Source organism: Drosophila teissieri, chromosome 2L (genome assembly GCF_016746235.2).
Source record: "Drosophila teissieri strain GT53w chromosome 2L, Prin_Dtei_1.1, whole genome shotgun sequence".
NCBI classification, from domain to species: domain Eukaryota; kingdom Metazoa; phylum Arthropoda; class Insecta; order Diptera; family Drosophilidae; genus Drosophila; species Drosophila teissieri.
Genome location: NC_053029.1, coordinates 7,414,900 through 7,434,511, shown reverse-complemented (window position 1 = coordinate 7,434,511; position 19,612 = coordinate 7,414,900). Strand labels below are relative to the sequence as shown.

The 19,612-nt window shown below is 38.4% G+C and overlaps 1 protein-coding gene and 2 non-coding genes across 3 annotated transcripts in view; 1 reads left to right on the top strand and 2 right to left on the bottom strand.

The window, feature by feature from the left end:
- Positions 1-18,893, bottom strand: part of LOC122619960 (semaphorin-1A) — a 128,216-nt gene extending 109,323 nt beyond the window's left edge. The window contains exons 1-2 of the mRNA XM_043797239.1: positions 18,638-18,893; positions 15,636-16,333 (exon numbers count right to left, since the gene is read on the bottom strand). The gene's annotated coding sequence lies outside the window, so the exon portion shown is untranslated. The remainder of the gene's footprint in view (positions 1-15,635; positions 16,334-18,637) is intronic.
- Positions 18,894-19,180: 287 nt separating this feature from the next.
- Positions 19,181-19,252, bottom strand: Trnad-guc. The gene has a single exon. It is a non-coding gene; the product is annotated as a tRNA-Asp (tRNA).
- Positions 19,253-19,389: 137 nt separating this feature from the next.
- On the top strand, positions 19,390-19,461 carry Trnad-guc. Its single transcript has one exon. It is a non-coding gene; the product is annotated as a tRNA-Asp (tRNA).
- Positions 19,462-19,612: the final 151 nt, after the last annotated feature.

The window sequence follows — 19,612 nt, the reverse complement described above, 5'->3', positions numbered from 1 at the left end:
AAATAAATCTTCTTTAAAACCAATTGAATCTCGAGCTATTTAATGATGATTTGATGTTTTAATATGGATGTTCATTTTTATCGAATTCAACACAAATGCAGTTTATAGTTCTTTGGCATTTTCCTAATTACAACCCAGTTCATCCACCCCTTCCACTCATTGGTAAGTTTGCTCCTGCAAGTCGTGTCTATTAGCATTATCGTATCAGGATCCCAATCTCATCTGCTAATTTATCTGCTCTGCAGAATTCAAAGCTCATTTGAAGCTGGGAGTTTATTGTCGGAAAAAGCTGGTGCTCAGTGCTTCGAGGGGATTTAATTCTTATTTCTTGTGCCATGACACGTTCTCGGAATTTTTTTCGTCTTTGCTTGTGAGGCTTGTGAGTGGAAACTTGTGCGGCTGAACTGTGGTTGTTGTGACTTATTTTTTAGTAAATACTAGTTAGCTAGTTGGGACGGGTGCTGACGCTGTTTTCCCTCGTAATTATTATTCGGATTCCGGACTCCGAGAGCTCCGGTCTCCAGTCTCCCGTCTTTCTGCCAGCTGCTGCCCGAGTTCCGACAGGAGCTAATGCTTCCTTTTCCTTTTCCATTTTTTTTTTTGAGGTTGGGTGGAGGGGCTAAGGATGGCGGGGAGACTAGTCCAAAAAGCTTTCCTTGCTTTTGCCGCATTCTGTTTGGCCTGGATTAGCATAATGCTATTTATTGTTGTACTTTTCTTGTTGCCAGCTCCCATTGTTGGCGCTCAGTTAATGTTGCCCCAGCAACTTGAATTTCATTCTTTTGTGGTTGCTCAAGTTTTCGCAACTTGGAGCGTCGTCCTTTCCTCCCATTTTCCAGTTTCCATTTCCCATTTTTGGCAACACTTTGTGCAGCCGAATTTTCCTTGTAGTATGCATTTTGCACTCCGATGTACTTGCTTGTTTGTTTTCCCGCTTGTTATGGATAAGTTTGATGCTGATTCCTCTAGTCGATTCATTATTAATTTCGTTTTTGCAGCTCACACTTTGCAAACATGCAAATTGATGCACTCAGCTAGCAATTTTCCAGAGGGCGAAAGTTTCACGCCGCCACAGTCCTTGGAATTTTATGCAAAACTGCATGAAAACAAATTTTGTAATTTGATGATGGAACGAATGCGATGTGAAGAGAAAGTATAGTTAAGTAAAAGTCCTTCAATTTGATTGGACAAATGGAGTTTAGTTGTATAAGTTCGTAGAGTTGATTGAATAAATTGTAAAAATACCTTGACAAAAGCAAACAAGTTTGGAAAATCTTCATGGGACCATGTCTGCTGTAGTAAAATTCCAATTTCAAATTATTCAAAACACTTAAGTTTCCGCCGTATTCTGTACGAAATCTATCATAACATTGACATTGGAAAATGTCTCATATTTATACAGCGCTGGAAAATCAATTCACATTTCCATTTCCATTTCCCTTTCCGTTCGTTGCCCGTCGTCGTCTATCCAATACAATCAGTAAGAAATTTTTGAACAAATATTTTCCCATAAATACTTTCCACGTCACGTCTGCGCACTGTCACGTTGCCCGTCCGGATTCCCCCCTCTCCGGATTTCTGTTGACAAGCATTTAGTACGTGTTAGACCTCGGCCAAAGGGCTTAACGCATACCCCGTCCCAGAAACCCAGTCAAAAATGTGGCACTTTGATTCCATGATTTATGGGCCCCAAGAAGGGGCAGCGCACTCTCAGCTCTTTTGCATTTGATAATCCCCTGAAATTTTGCGTATGCCCAATGCCACTGATGGACCACTCGACTTGGCCTTTTTGGCCGCCTGTTTACTCTCGGCTTAAACTCGCTCATAAATAATGAAGCTGAGTCTGGTAATCCTCCAAAAGTCGTTGATATTGATATACGGGTATTATACAGATTTATAAAACTTAAGATAATCAAAGCAATATTTGTTTTTTTTTCATCTGTAATGCAAATGATTCCAATTCCAAAAAAAAACAGTTAAATTTTCGGGCATAAGAAAAGATCACTTCAAAGAAAACGTGACTAAAAAACGATTTCAGAACCCTCCCATTGAGCACAGTTGACATTTACAAAGCGATGAAAAGTTAACCATTAACAAAACCAGAAAAGCACAATCAATCATCCCCATTTGTATGGTTAGGTCTCTTCGACCTTATCAAATAAAACCACGAGACAAACAAGAACACTTCAAGAGAACGAGTCATAAAATATTAATGAAATTCCCTAAACCAAACTCAGTTTTTTTTTGGAGGCTGAGCCCCGATGTGAACTTACATCATTTCGATGTTTGTCACAAATTAGTGGAGTACTTAACCTGCAGGGAGGAGCATTGAAAAGCCCGTGTGAGAATGGGTGTGGCAGTACTTGAAAATTCAGGAAACGTACTAAATGTATTTACGATCTGCTCAATCAATTCGGAGGAGAAGTAGCACATTGAGGAAACACTTTGTGGTTATCAATGGGAGGTCATCAATTAAGGGCAATAAAATTCATAATTTGAAGAGCAAAGAGAAGTAAAAAATGCTGAATTGAAAAAATGCTGCGCCAAGGAAATTGAACAAATAAAAATTAAGCCACACCAGAGAGTCTTCCAAAAAGTAAACAATTTATTTTATACTTTTTGATGAGGCCAAGGAATCAGTAAAAAATATATTAAAGGTAACTAGAAGAGGTTGAGTTGGGCGCACAATGTGGCACATCATAAATGTCACGGACACATTTTGTACCTCTCCTTTTTTCGGTTTAGTGCAGCCATAAATTTTTATATTCGCTCTTCAAGAGTTCAAACAGCAACAAACAAATAATAAAAACGAGCAGGGGCAAAAATGTTGAGCAGGGTCAATGGAATCCTTAAACGAGGACGAACTTGAGGTGGCGCCACCTCCCTCCCCCCTTTTCAACTCGCACAAAAACTCATAAATCACTTAATCACATAATTAGAATGTAGAAGAAAAAAAATTGATTTACGAGATTTCGAATGAGAATTATTATTGTTGGCGCTGGCAGTCGTCGCGTGTTTGGGATTATTTACTAACTTTCAACCCCAAAAGCCGCACATCTCCAACCAGCGACCAACATGAGATTGCATAATAGTTGTAGTTCCCTTCATCATATGGAATGCAAATTGGCAATCCGTGAAGGAACAAACCACCCTGGCGATGAGGAAAATGCAAATTGATGGATGGTGAATGCAACGCGGAAAGTGGGCACCCCATTTTCCCGAAGTGCGATGAGTGAAAGGGGTGCCATTGTTAGGGGGGGATTTAGTTTCAAGGTGATTTGAAAAACATTCGCTGCAGTTTACTAGTTATAATACAACAAGAGTATTTATTATTCTTATCTAAGAACTGTTTAGAGTGCATCATAATGTTTAAGCAATTAAGCGAACAACATTCAAGTTTTTCTATTTTCAAGATCCTGCTGACCTCGATAAGAAGCAATAAAGGAACAGCGATAACTCTTTTGCAACCCATCGAAAGGACATCGCTTTGAAGGCTGGCACGTGACTACATTTTGAGTGATATTCCCGTACGTCCTGTCCTGTCCTGTCTGATCCTTTCGCTGCCCGAAAACTCAGAAAACTCAACATGAATTTCCCACAACTTTTTCTCATTGGGGCGGCGGGCTGTCAAAAGTCAAAGTAAGCCGACAGACGGCAAAATAGAAGATGAGTGCAAAATAAATAAAACCCAAAAGGTTTGAGGTACGTGACACCACCGATTGCCTCCCCACAGCAACATCGCCCTTCCTCGGCCATGCAGCATCCGCATCCCTTTAATCTCGTTTGACTCGAGGGCTTTGCACACAGTTGACATCGATAGAAGTTTTCCTTTTTCATTTTACGCTCTAAGGATCATTTCCAGGGGGGTTTGCTTGGGGTTGGTCGCTGTCATAACCGCTTTTATATGGCAACCGGTTGGCCCGGTTCAGTTGGCCAGTTCAGTTCGCTTGAGTTTGTGTGTGAGTGTTGGGTATAAATCGTTCGGCTGATCTCATTAGGGAAAGAAAAATGGTCTTCGTGGGTCAAAAATAAGAGGCGTAAAATAAATGAATTAAGTCCTTCATGGACAGTATTTTTTCAAGAATTATTTTCGAAATTTTCCAGCAGATGTCTGATGTGTGACTCTACTTTGCATCATTTTAATCATCTATAGTTAAATTTCAAAGCACAAATACTGGTTTTTCCATGCCAGGTACCTTGTAATAATGGTTTACAAAGTAATAGGTATGCGTTAGTAGAGCCATTTCAAACTACGTAAGGCTTCAGTTCGTGAATAATTTGTAAGTTGCACAATTTTTTTTATAGCACGATTACTACAAGGAGCAGCCACTTTCCTTAATTTTGGTTATTAATTCCTTTTCTATTTTCCCACTGCGGTTGTTTGATTTTCAAGGCTCTTTAGACACGCTCACATGCATGCCACGCCCATAATTTTCATGCCCCTCTCTCTCTCTCTATTCCCTGCTGTTAACACCGTTTTTTTTATTGCATCATAAATTTAATATTTTTATGTAATGTTTGTATAACGGTACACGCTTTTACTACCCTCCTTGTGGGCAAGTCGATGTCCTCGCTTTTCTCACTTTCCCCGCTTTTCCCGGCTTCGCATCGCCCCCGCATTTTGTAGCAAACAAAAAAGGAAAATTCACAACATGCAAGAAGCGCGTGCCCTTGGCTTTTCCCCACCACCCACCAACACACACACACGCCCACCACCCTGCAAAAATGTTTGCCCCTCGAAAGTGTCGCAAGCGCGTGCCATGGGAATTCTGTTTGCTGTTATTTTTGCAAAAATCTGACTGCGAAATAAGGGCGGCAGTATTTGGCGCAGGGGAGGGGTGCAACATTTCTGTTGTCATTTCTTGAATGCTTGACTTTTCCTTGCATCTTCTCAAATAGCTCACAAGTTCTCGTCCTTGTTTCCATTTTTGTTTTTCTTTGGCCCAATCAAAGATACTGACTTTTGGCAGACAGGCAGGCAGCAACGCAAGTTTGAGTCTCGCCAAATCATGTGTCATTCACTAAATAATTGAAAAGTAAACCTTGGCAAGCATTAGCAAGCCAGATAAGATTGAAGCCCACAAGGAATTTGCTGTAAATATTGTTTATTGTTTATTGATTCGCTCTAAAAGAATCTTGATTTTTTCGCTTTCAAGAGTAATCGAAAAATCTATACGTAGTTAAAGAATAAATACCAATCAAAGTTTATTTTGATCGTCCCTATTTTGCGATGCAATCAGTTATAACAATATAACAATAACAAACCAAGTTCGCCTGAATCCTTTTTTTATGAAAATCCACTTTCTGTCCCAAAATATTACCTGTAACGAGAGAACAAAAGTATAAGGCCAAATTAAATAAAGCTCAACTCGTGGGAATACGCAAGAAAAAGAAGAGGAATGAAAAGAAAGCATTTTCAATTTAATTTCATTTTGGGACTGGCGGCCTAAACATCAGTGATATTGCAATTCCCCTAATGGCCCACGCAGAACCTTTAAAAAGAAATTACCCATCATATTTACTTAGGATATGGGGTGAGTGCAAAAAAAAGAAAAAAAAAAAAAGAAAGAAGCGAAAAATCCATCACAAAGCCGCGCCTCTTGTCGCACACATCTTGCATACGAAATTACGAATTCCCACGGCAAACTCATCCTGACTGACTGAAAAACACAAGAGGGACACCCGCAGGACGAGGCGAATGTGTCTAACTCACTCATCAAACCATCAAACTGAAAGGCGACACCCCATCGAAACCGAAGTGAATCGAACCCACCTAACCAAAGCCAATCGCAAACACAGTGGCTCTTCGCTAAACTGAACACTGTAATTTGGGTTTCAATTGAGAGAAAGGAAATTGTTAAGTATATATTTCGTGGCTCTTATTTATGCAAACTCTAATTGAATTTTCTTCAAATTTTGGGCCAGAATCAAAATTGAATTATTGTGTAAAATTCAGGAACATTACCTAATCTGCTTCTGATTTTTATTGGATAGTTATAAATATGTTTTTCTTTTAACCACTGTACTTTTATGCCATTTTATGCTCTAACTCAACCTATAGCCATTAGTGTTGCGTTGGGAACAACAACATTGGGAAGAAATCAATAAATCACAAGGAAAAAAGGGGAAGAATAAAAACCGGAATCGAATGCCGAATGCCGACTGCCCAAATGATCGAATGTAATGTCCCAGAGACTTGGTGTCGATAAAGAAAAGAGCCGAACGAAATCAATTTCAATAAATTCCGGAAAACACAAAGCCAGGAATTATGTGTTCGTGTGTACGCGAGTGTTATCTGCACCAGTCGCGGGTTAAGGCACTGCGATGGGTTAAGTGTGGGAGTGGGGAAGTGATGGTATGGGGGAGTGGGGCGGTGTTCGTGGGGATTTGACCACCGACAAAAGCCTCTTAGTATGCAAATCGAGACTTTGGGCTACATTAAGTGAGTGAATCATACGCGGCGCTCTGCTGGCAGCACATCTCAAGACCCCGATAATTTATGCTGTAATAATTAAGCAGCCGCTCGAGAACCCAGAACCAGAAACTCCAACCCAAAGCCAAATGACAGCCAACTGTCAGGGGGAGAATATGGAGGGGGATGTGGTATCTCAGCGGAAATGCGACTGGTGGTCGCACACACGACCCAATATGCATACACTATACTGTATATTTAGTATATTGCAGACCCCAAGCTGAGCAGAAACAGCAGGGGACTTTGGGCGTCCAAAGTGGGGGTGTGGCTCCAACCGCACAATATCAGCTGCTGACAGAGGCAAATGCCAGCATGGCCACAACTGGGGATGGAAACTATGGGGGATGCATAGGGCTATCTCTGTATCATAAAGCTATCTCTGATAAATGAGACAAACAAGATAGGAAACTATACTTGTTTGCCACTCTTTACAAGACAATAAGTAATAAAAGTTAGTAAAAATCATATAGGTTATTGTCCAAAATATATATAATTCGTAGAAAAACTATTTTAAGTCCGGGGTGCTAGCATATGTACTCGTACGTTTTGTATCTCGAACTCCCATCGCACTTTTCGTTAACTTTCCAGATGTCAACGAAACACAAAATGAATGGAAACACTTTGAATGATGGTTGCTGCGGAAAGTTCATTTATGTGGCAGGAAAGTTGACTTGATGCACTTAGTTGTTGCACTTGTAATTGAAATTTAGCAACAAGACGACAACCCACTGAAATGGGGGGCGGGGCAGCATTGTCTCTGGGAATTGAATTGAGCTGAGTGACTGCATGAGTGACTTGAGTGTCAGATGCCAGGGCTTTGATTGATGAAGATGAAGACATTTTCCGTTTGGTCGACAACGACGACGACAACGCCACAATTTGCTTGGCCCACGCCAACGGACCAACGGACGGCGATCCTCGCCAGAGAAATGCAACAATAGCGAACTGCACTTGACCAGTGGACCACCATCACGGTATGCGGCAACACCCCCACAATTCGGGCATGGATGTCCCCATCCGCTCATTCCCATCCATCCATCCCTCCATCCATCCCCTTGGCCAGAAACCCCCTTGGCCTCCTGTCGCCAGTGGGGTTGTCAACGCCGTTGACCTCATCTCCACCGTCCAATGGCTTTAAGCCTCGAATGGTTTGGCCGGAATTGCGGAAACAGTGGTTTTGACCACAGCAAACTCTCACCAAAACTTAAGTATCTCTAGCGACATAAGAAAGCCTGTTTAATTACAGACAATAAATTAGGTTTCAAATGTATAATACTTATATTAAGCCTGATAGATAGTGCCTGCCAATGGGTGTTTCTGTGCCCTGACATTTTGCACTTTTGCACCACTGTGGCCAATTGGTTTTCGGCGCCCTGCTTTACCTTTCGACCCGCAAACCTAACAACAGAACTTTGACAACGACTGGCACTCACGCATTGCAATCAGTTGGCAGTTGGCTCCATCAGCTAAGATGCCATTACGCTGGTCTGGCCTGCTCATTACCAGAGACCGACCCCAAGAAGTCCGGCCGCAGTTCAAATGAATTTAATTGAAATTTCAAACTTGTCAAGCAGCCACCGCCCGCTATCAGAATCATTCCCAGGCTGCACTGAGAAAAAGGGGCAATACTTGATAATGCAACTCTTTGATTTCCACCAAGATAGCAAACAAGAAAGAGATTTAGGATAAACAAAATTCCAGGAAACTCTTTAACCTTTTACGGCGACATATGAAACTATTGAAAGCTAAGCATATTTCTTTCTGTGTAGCGTTCTTGCGAAATGAGACAACGTAGAGCGCATTGCCTGGAAGGGGTATGGTGGGGTTTTTTTTTGGACTCCAACTTGAAAAGCCGCATCCCGCATCCACCGTCCAAGCAGGCGGGGCAGTCAAGTGCTGCGAAATGTGAAAAAGTAAATAAGTTTTCGCCGGCGTTGCACTTTTAATGTTTTCCTGGCAACATCTGGCCAAGACCCCAACTGCCCACCTCCTCCCCCCTCGTTTCCACCAGCAGAAGTGTCATCCAGTGTACGTAACTTTTTAAAAGAAAAGTTTCCCACTCGCCGAGACTTGTCGTCTTTTCCTTTGGCTTCGTCTCTGCTTTTCTGATTTTCCACCCCTACCTTTCAGTGCAGTTGTTTTTTTTATTTTGGTTGCCTTAAGTAGCTAGCCCAAAAATGTGTGGGACTTTGTGTACAATTTGTTAAGTTATTTAATACTTTTTCGCACAAAGAAGGGACTTTTATGACTTTTCAATATCGAACGATACAGAATTACGTGGGTTATCGATATTTTTAACAAGGATAGCGAAAAGTTTTAAGCTAAGCGGCTTTTCTTTTCTCTTCCTATGGAAATTGGGATTAAATTGTGTTTGTGCAAATTTTTAAATTGAGTTCAAACCTTAGTAATAAGAAACCCTTAAAGATTTGATACAACTTAAAATAATTGTATTTTTTATTTGAGTCATTATGGGTTCAACAGATCAACAAGTCTGTTCATAATTAAATCAATCAAATACATTTGTGATATCTACACATTTAAGCAACTTTGATTGGCATATCAGATTACAAATCTTCGATTAAATAAGAGGAAACTGTTAAGAACTTTACACACGTGTTGGCCTGCCAAATTGGCCGAGCTCAATTTATTGTTATTAGATTTCGCCTAGGCAACATTTGGTAACCCTAATGGTTCGTACATTGGCACAACATGTGTCACATCCAGATCCATCAGCCCATTCATGCCACACACACACACACACACCCGGGGTTTCGAAGAGTGGGAGCACCAACATCTGGAAGCATTTAAGTGTTAATTTTATAACTTTTGCTCAACAAATTGTGCTTCCTTTGGATGAGCCAAGAACGAAAACTACCGAACTACCACAACTCGTTGCTGGACCAGCTGGATTTCGCAGGCTGGCAGGCCAAAAGGATAGCTTTGCAGCTCGGCACAGAGAGGGGAGAATTTACATTTTCAATTTAAATTTGAATTTCAATTTTAATTGAGATGAAATAGACCAAATGAAGCCGAACTTCCTCGCCCCCACATTGTATTATGCACACAATTTTCCATCTTGGCGCTTTTCTCTTCAGCCTTAACCCAATTACGCTCAAATTACTAAGCGCAACGGACGCTCATGGGTTAAATGCGGTGGCGTTGCCTCGGGCAGAAAGGCGAAAAAAAAATTTGTTGAATAAGAATTCCATGCAACGATACCAAAAAGTTCAATTTGCAGCTGTCGCAACTTTTGGCGTTGAGTGCACTTTAACCCGAGTGAACCCAAACCAGCATTTTCTTTTTTTCGGGGGTTGATTCTCCAATTTGGAATGCAAATGCGCATATGCATTACCGAAATATATTATTTTAGAGGGTTAGACCCCTTTTTTTGCTAAAAGGTTTGTTGTTAATGATGCTTGTGCCAAATGGAGAATGAGTCCTCCATCCTCTCGTTTTCCGTTCGCCAAGAGCTCTACAACATATTTGCATTGCTCATTTGAACATTTCATTATTCTCGACTCGAAAAACATTTTTAATTCCAAGTACCAAATTCTGGTTTCATTTCAAATTTAAGTACCAAATTCTGTTTTAATACGTTTTTATAGACGAAAAATTGTAGCTTGCCATTCTGTTTAGGTAAATTGAGAGTTTGAATTATGCAGCTTTTATAATTATGTAGTTATAATTGGATAAATAAAGTCTATGGTTAAGTTTTATCAAAAGCCTTTCCTTTCATTCAAAACCAACCGCATTGCGAAATACAAAAAATACTATCATATTTCAGTTTTTAGCTGAGATTAAAAACAGTATAACAGCAGGATGCTAGCATCATCGTAAAAATAAAATTCAACGCCGCATAAACCGAGCGAAAAGCGTTGAAAAAATTGGTAAAAGGATTTTTCATAATTCGCGCAAACCATAATTTATAATATCAATAAAGCGGCGGAGGGAAAATCGCGGACTAAAAATAATAACCAAGTATAAAACAAATGCCATTAAAATTGTATGCAAATGTAGGAGAAATCCCAAAAAATAGGCATCCATTTATATATGTATGTACATGTATCTCTATGCGTGTTGTATGTACAAATAAATGAATGCTGGAAAAAATGGCAAACATTGAATTTTTAATTGCTGGAAATTTGTGTTTTCGCTGGTTTTTCTGGTTTTATCGCGAATTTCTGTATGTTCGCTTGTGTTTGTGCATTTGCGTTTATTTATTTTGATCCTTTTTATGGCTGGGTTTTCCCAGTTTTACCCAGCGCCACCCACATCAGCCATTCAAATTATTAACTGCTTTTCACTCGAAACTCTTTTTTTAACAATTACCGTTTTTCCTCTCATGCTAAATTTATACGTGTTTGCTATTTTCATGATAATAACTAAATTGTTCGCGTTAAACTTTCCATGAACGTTCAAATAAAAAAATGTAAGGCGAGTACTTTTTATTTTGGTTTCCCTGTAGTTTGTGAATCAAAAGTAAATAGTATTCAGACAAACAACACTATTTGCACATTAATCAAAATTGTTAGGCGTGTTTAAGAGCTTGTTTTAAGCCTATACAAATAGTATTATTAATAATAAATATATACAGTTGATACAATATTATTACAGCACACAATTTTTCGTTTATCGTTCAATCCTTGTAAAAGTAAATAAATATTTAATAGCACAATATTCGAACATGCATTTAACCAAACAGGAAAATTAAGGAAAATTAAATTAACCAAACCCATAAACAAATTTAAATTTCGGCTTGATGTGGTTTTCAGTGCGAATGTCACCCTTTTTCTGTACACCGAGGTAATTTGTCAATTTAATTTAGTATTGTGAGAGTTATTCAGCTTAATTAGCAATTCAATGGACATAAATATTTAATAGAATTGTGTACCAGCTATTTCACCATTTTTTCCTCATTTACCTGCAAACTAGTGCATTTGCAAACACATAACATATATCAAATGTTTTTCATTGCATTTAAGATAAAGACAGTAGATAATGTTATAATATTTTAGCGCAGGCAACAATAATGCATTTATTTGGCAGTAAACATGGCCCTCAAGTTTTTTTTATTCAACAGCAAAAATGTTTGCCATAAAGTCATAAACAAAGAATGTTATTAAACCATTTTCGAACGGAAGCACGCTGATATAATTCAATAGGTTCATTAAAAAGTGTGCCATAAAAAGAACTATAGCCGCTTTTGTTATTTACTTTTTTTTTGCAATTAACTTTACACACGCGAATGGCCATTGAAAAGTGTCGTTGGAGCGGGGAGATGGGGGATTAGGGACAAGGGAGAAGTTCTTTAAAGCAAAAGCTTTAATTATATTTTAATTAATAAATTAATTATATATTCATGGTTTTTTTGCATTGTGCAAGTGATTTTAGATTAAGCGTAAATTTTAATTGCGTTTTTATTGTCCCCCTTAACAAATTCCAATTTGTGCGCCCAATAAATTTTTATGCGGGCAAAGTATTACATTGCATATGTAATTTTAGAACACAAGTTGCCATTCATGTTTGCTTAGATTACGTTTATACAAAGTGAAGCTTACAAAAAGTATACAATCTGTTATCAATAAACATGACTTTTATGTGGTTTTTGTTTGAAAATCAATAGATCAACCTTGTGCTTTCTCTTTTTTTGGATTTAATTAAGCGAAATCCATTTGTCCCTGCCATCTGCCGATTTTACTCAAATCGATGGTAGGTGTGGCCGAGATAGCAGCTCGAATTGAGTGTCAATGATACCGTCAGTAAATCAATCATTTTGGCCAGCCATCCGGCCACTTGCGGTCTTAATTTGGTCAACACGCCAGCCGAGGAATATTTTATTTTCTTACCTTGGCTTCGCTATTTGCTTTTCTCTGTCCGTATATTTATAAGTGTTTACTTTGCTTTCTTGTGTGTCCAAAAATTCTTCGTCTAATTTGTTACCCACATTTCATTTTTGCAGGGCTGACAAAGAAAAATGATTATAATCAAATAAATGACGAAATTCTTTGCTCAGTTTTCTTCGTTTCGTAAATAACAAGCATTGGATATTGACCCGATATTGATTGGCTTCGTAATTAATGTAAGTAATTTATTTTCTTTGCAATGTAATCTTACATTCTTGGTTTTCATAATTAAATCATGTCGATAAATATTGCCACCAATCCGATTGCATATTTTTATAAGAACTGTATGCTGTTTTCTTGCCCATGGAGGATAAATCATGATTCCAGCCAAATTTGGACAAAATAGAAGAAACGAGTGGAATGTAGGGCATGGAGAGAAAAAGAGTTAAAATAACATTTTAGACTCGTGTATCTTGATTAGTACAAAACGCCCACAGCGCAGATCTGGAAAAACGAAACGAATTCAGTTTTTTCCCTTATTTATCCCTTTCTGGGTTGTTGGCTATAAATTCTGGTAAAAGCAAGTCCAGCTGCACTGCGTATTAGTCAGATTACAGAGGCAACAAAATAGGAAAAACATCACTAGATACAGTTAGAAAATGCATAGAAGCAACGAGCGAGATTTAGGCCGTAAAATAATTCATGAATTTATTGAAATTTATTAGCATAAGCATGGGGACCATTGCAATGGTTGGAATGTCTATGAAAAAGTATCTCATGGATGTGACGCTACAGTTTTTGCTCTTATTGCCAACTTGCAGTCTGGTCGAGATGAAATCGTAGAAATTGAATTGAATCGCTTTGGAGTTGGGGGGGGCAAATGGCGAAAGGCAAATGGCAAATGGCAAACGATATGCGTATCAATGGATAACAAAACGAGGAAAAATTGTATCGGTAGACAACAGCATAGCATCAGTAGACAACTTATACAAATAGCAAGCATGGCAAACGAAGAAAAACAGTCCATGTGCTACCAAAACACCCAACTGAGAACCAGTTAGCTAGTTGGAAAGAAACCGAGTTCAGTCAGTGATGATTTTTTGCTATTACATTTACATGTAAGTCATGCTAAAAATTATCACCAGTTGGTCATATATCCAGTCTACGTATATGTATATATACTTTAATAAACAAAACTATTAAGGTTAATTTGGGCTAAGTATTTAATTTTTGCAAATTTATTTATTTCCACCATCCAGCCAACAAAGTAAATAAGTATCTGTATCTGTGTTCCTGTGTTGGCTTTATTTCCAGCACTTTTGCATGCCAACTCAGTTTGAATTTGCCTGTTAATCCATCTATATGTTAGTCTGCTCATTCAATTTCTTTGGTAGTGATAACTTACTGCACGACTTTGGCTTTTCTAGTTTTGTTTGTTGGGGAGATGGGGGATTTCCACCACCCACTGCGCTCAGCACCCGCACATTTAACTGAAATGTAACTTTTCCTTCCGAGGCGCTGTTTGTTGTTGCGCTTTTCCTTGGGTCTTTCTTTCTACACATATTTGTGTATCTTGAACGCGTTTCGTTGTATCTACTTAAGGCAGCTTAAATATTTGTGTAACATAATACAAAACATACGGGCTTCTTTGGTTATACTTAGATACATAGATTAGATACTTGGCTATGAGAATGTGAAATGGGTCTTGGAGTGGCGAAGGAGGTTAAACGCCAGAAGTCCACAGTCGTCTAAACCACAGACTAAGCTCACCCGCCACTGCACAATGGGAAGCAAATTAAATTTTTTACAAAAATATATAATTAATTAAGAAACCGTGTCTACGCTAGAAATTCAACAGGGCATTTGAAGAAAATCACCAATTCTATCACAATTCTTATCAGATACAGATATGTCGTTTACCACCAGAGATAAAATCAAATTACCATAAGAACATGGAATAACATTTCAAGAAGTGACCATTTACAAAAATTAAAGATTATGGGGAATCACAAGCAGAGATACAAAATCCCATTAGGCTAATCTGGGCGGATTAGCGTAGATGGCTGTCTGTTAAATTCCTAAATATGCAAGCGATTAAAAGATTAAAGCTATCAAAAACGATGACGAAGACCATTTCTACAATCGAAATGTATCTCACAGCGAGTGTAAAAAAGAGGGAATCAAAGATAGGAAAAGAACAGATTACAGCTGGGAAATCGGTTAAGTAATGCAGACATAAATGCGGGTGAAGCAGAACTAAATCTAATTCCCGAGTCGAATACACGTTGTTCTGTTTTTTCTGCATGCGTGTCTATAAGTAGGCGCCGTAGGGATTGAGCATATAAAAGATACTCCATATAAAGTGATTAGGTTGTTCACAATTTCAATTTATCGAAACTATTAGCAAGATCTGATATCCAACATATAAAAAAACTCTTTTGGGCATTATAATAAATAAAGTTTTAGTTTTTTAGACACAACCTAAGATATCCGTATCCTTATGGGTTCACTAAATAGCTACCACATTTTTATCAACATTTTCGAATGACTAGTTGTCGCTGTCCCTTTTCTGTGGTTTCTACTGTAGCCGTATCTTAAGTGCTCGGTTCGCCTTTGTTTTGCCGTCTGTCCAATCATCTGCTCCACTGTGCGGGTATCAGCGTGCTTTGTTTACGTTTCAAATGGAAATCGCTCCGTTTTGTATCTCTGTCTGAGCTCCGATATCTCCTGCTGTGTGTAGTGTCCGAGTGTATCTGAGTCTGTCTGCAAAAGTGCATTTCAACCATTTTCGGATCGTCCTAATGAGTCTCGTCCTATACCCATGCACCTATACCATTGCACCCATGCAGTCGTGTGTGCGGCGTACGCAAATATCGAGAACGACTTTTGTTGACCCCTCCCCAAGGAGTGTCCTTCCTTATCCTAGAACGTGGCCAAAGGACAATACGTGCGCTAAATATAGATATGCCCCGGCACGACCGATGTGCATTCACTTATCCCGTGGACAAAGCTAGAAATTTGGGAGCTGGAGGTAACGAGTGCAGTGCTAATGAAATTTCAAATATATCAATGTATCTTGTTTAAATTACATTCCGATTTTCCGGAAAATTAAACAATTAGTCCTAATCGAAACTTAATTTCCTTCAATTGCAAATCATTAGCATATATCTGTTTTCATTTAATCCAAACTTTGAAACTGTCATTTCTGCATCTTATTAAAAACACACTCGCACACTGAGAGAAAACTTAAATGACTTAAGAAATTGAGGCACTTGGGTTTCTTTTACTATGTAAAATATGATATTTATTTCTGAACTTACCTTTCCAAAAACTGTCCAATAGAATGGATTGTGTAAGCCGAAACTTTTGTTCAAAAGTTGAAACTCCTTGGACGTTGGGATCCAAGATATTCGAAAGATTACGCAATTGATTAGTCCCAGCGAGTCCTGCTTATCGCTTGTTTGCTGACATTGATCGATTGATTGGGTTGTTGTTGTGGTTGTGGTGGTTCTGATAGCTCGATTATCGATTTGCACACACTGACGTCGACTGGTGAATTGGAATTTTTTGATTCGCACCGATCGCTTGTCGTACTTAAACAAATTATAGACACTTACACGAGACAACACCGAAGAACACAAATTTGTTATATTTACTTTATACGCAGATTAATGCCAGCGGACGACGATGAATAATAGGATAACAGCAAGAACAACAACAACGATGCACGACGACGACGACGACAAATATTGTACATATGTACAGAGGATACAAGGACTCACGCACACAGATGCAGACGCAGATGCACGGGCGCGATAACGGTTATATCGGCTATATGAACGGGCGAAACGGCGAAGGGGGGCGGGGAGTTGAATTAACGCGACGGCGATTATCCGTTAACGGTACCGGTGCTTCATGCGATAAGTAGGCTATGAATGCGTTTTCTGTGCATATTTCCTTGGTTTATTCGTTTGCTTTATTCAATTTCGCCTTATTCACTTTGTTTCTGGCTTAATTACTGTGGGAAAGGGAGCAGGAGAACTGGATTAGATTTCAGTTTCTTAATCCAAAGTTACGGCCGCAGGCGGAGCTTATCTTGAACATTCATTTCTGACATAAAACCACATTTCACAGATAATACACAGAACTTTTTAAATTATGTAGAGCTCTTTGAATAAAAATCAATATTTTTTTAAATTAATGAAATTAAAACAATGAAAGAGCATTGGGAAAACCCATGTCAAAACCTTTTAACTGATAAGAAACACATTTTAAGTCCCACGGAATTTACAATTCCTACTTTTTTCCCCGATTAATTTCTTATTATGACAACAGTACTTTAGTTTTTTTTTCGGTTGGCAACGCGCTGCGGACAAAGGACAACGACTGCAGAGAGATGCGAATGGGGGGCACAAGGCAGAGCCGAAAAACATTATGCGGGGGGTGTGTGTGTGGGGAAGTAAAATAAAAGAGAGCTACTCTCTCTCTCTCGCACTCTCTCTGAGTCGGTGTGTGGCCAATTTGAAACGCCGCGAGAATGAAATGCAGCGAAACGAATGGTGAGCACAAAACGTGGCCAGGAAAATAGAGAAATAAACAAAATATAAAAAGGATAATCCAGCCAGCCAGGAAGGGTGGGTTAGAGAGAGCAAGAGAGTGGCAGGACCGTTCCATTGCCAAAACGTACACAAAACAGAATACAAAAGCCTGGCTCTTCTTCCAACTCTGTCGCCCTCTCGCTCACACCCGCAGGATGGGTGCGCGCCAGGCGAAAAATCAATGAAAAATATGGGGAAAAATTGCCGAAATTGTATATTTTTGGATTCGCTGCGCTGCGGCCTAAACTTTGGATGAAGCACAGTTTTATTATTTTTTCCTTTTCTAATGTGCCATAATATTCCAATTTTGTTGCGATTGCCAATTGCAATTGGGCAATTTTCGGCTTTATTATTGTTGCACACACGCACTCACACTAGCACTCGATTGCACATGTTTCTCAATTGAGCAATTACCAATTTATTAATTAATGTACACAATGGACAAATCACTTTTCACAATTGCGCTACACAAAGGTTGCGGTGCTGGAATTTGTTTATCAACGCGAAAGATACAGATATATCCTTGTCGAATTTACGGAAATAAACAAGAAAATATCTTGAAAAACAATATTTTTACAAGAAACCAAATTTCGTTTTATGCAGCGTTTTTTCCGGCGACTTATCCAATATTTTTGTTTATTTATTAATGCTGTTTTCAGATATTTTCCAACCGGAGCAACGCGCTGCAGCAGCGCGGGCGTTAAATTTTCGAATGAAAAGAGAACTCGCATGAAAGAGAGTTCAGGCACTTTCCGCGCGTTAGTGCGTTTCTAGCGGTATATGAAAAGTAGCGAACGGTCACTTTTTTGGTTCGACGTCAAACATGTCCACTCTCTTTTGCGCTCTCCTCTCTTAACAGCTGGTCAATAAACAAATATACAAATTTAAAAAAAAACACGCACACAATAAGGAAATTGACCTAAATATAACACTAAGAGAGTGTTAAAAAATAATTAATTAAATAAAAATTGCAAGTAGGCATTATTTGGGTAATATTATCGAGATATAATGAATAAAGAAAAAGTTATTTGTATGGGCATTTTAATAATAACATAAAAAGTTTCAAAAATATTTTTAAAATGTCACTAATTATTTGATAATAATATGTCGTATACTACGCATATCCCCAAACTCTTTTTTTATTAACTCAATAATTCGAAAGAACTTGTTTGCACAAAGTAAAGTTTCATATTTTATAAATATCGTGGCTTTAGTGTCCTTTATGAAGCACAAGGCTTAAGAGAAATTTCAAAATGAAAGGCTCTCTTCAATAAACTCTCTCCTATCACATTCTTTCTCCTCGTCAACTGAAACTCCCCTTTACAAAAATCGGCAACTTTAAATTCTAGTTCTCCCTCGCATTACATAAAATATTTATGTTATTTATTCATGGAAATCAATATATTAAAAGTGAAGTTAAAAGAGGATGTAAAATACATAGTTTCTAAAAAGTTTCTTTACTTAAAATAGAAAATAGAAACAGTGTTTCTGAAAGTTCCATCGTTCCGCTCTCAGTGGGCGGGTGCGACTGCGCGTGTCAAGGGCGTTTGTGTACGAAATTTTAATAGCAACGATTGCACGTGCACAAAAATCATAAATAATTGCACTTATATTTTCAGAAAAATGTTTTTACCACCAATAATAAGTTTAAAGCTTCACGAATAATGTATTTGCTTTGCCCATATAAGCTAGTTATATTGGTAAACATAACATTAGTGGTGTACCTGTTTTCAGTATGGTACCTAATTGAAACCTGGCAACTCTAATCTTTTCCTATTTGGCTCTCTCTAAAAAGTTGCGCTCTCTGTTTTGCCGGCCGTTTATATGTATTGCTTTATTTATAATTTACAATTGAACTAATTCACTTGCGCAAGCTTTTGTTTATATTTGTTTTATTCACAACTTAAAAAATTGTACCGCTCTCTACGCAATTTATTGTTAATGTATTTAGAAGAGCACCTCGAAAATAAAACAACCAGAATGTTTTGTTGTACAAACACACACCAATACGAATGAAAACTGGTCGACTAGCGTTGCCAGTGGGATTTTCTACAACCAGTGCTGCCATGTTGGGTGCTTAGCTGAATGGGTTCCGTTTTCAGTTACCCCGTAAAGAAAATAGCTATTAATTCAAGACAAGTATTTAATCGAAATTTAATATAGTAAAACTTGTATTGCATTACATTTTTTGAAAATACAAGTAAAATGTAAATAGCATGCCATTTGTATATTAACAATAAAAATCCGAAAAAAAAATGTATGCACATCTCCCCGACGGGGAATTGAACCCCGGTCTCCCGCGTGACAGGCGGGGATACTAACCACTATACTATCGAGGATGTTGTTTGAAGGTTGCCAAAAAATAATGTTTTACTAGCGCTCTGCTTTCATAGTAAAAATATGAAACAAACGAAATTGAAACTAGCATTCACAGTGCGCAAATGGAAAAAGCGAGTTTGACAGCCATCGTTCAACATCCTCGATAGTATAGTGGTTAGTATCCCCGCCTGTCACGCGGGAGACCGGGGTTCAATTCCCCGTCGGGGAGAGATGTAAATCTATTTTTTTTTCCAAATTGTTTATTTTCAAAAAAATCATAAATACAGATAAATGACTTTTAACTACAAATATTATTATACGTGTTGGATTTCTTATAAATGTATTATTTTTATACCCGTTACTTAGAGTAAAAGGTTATA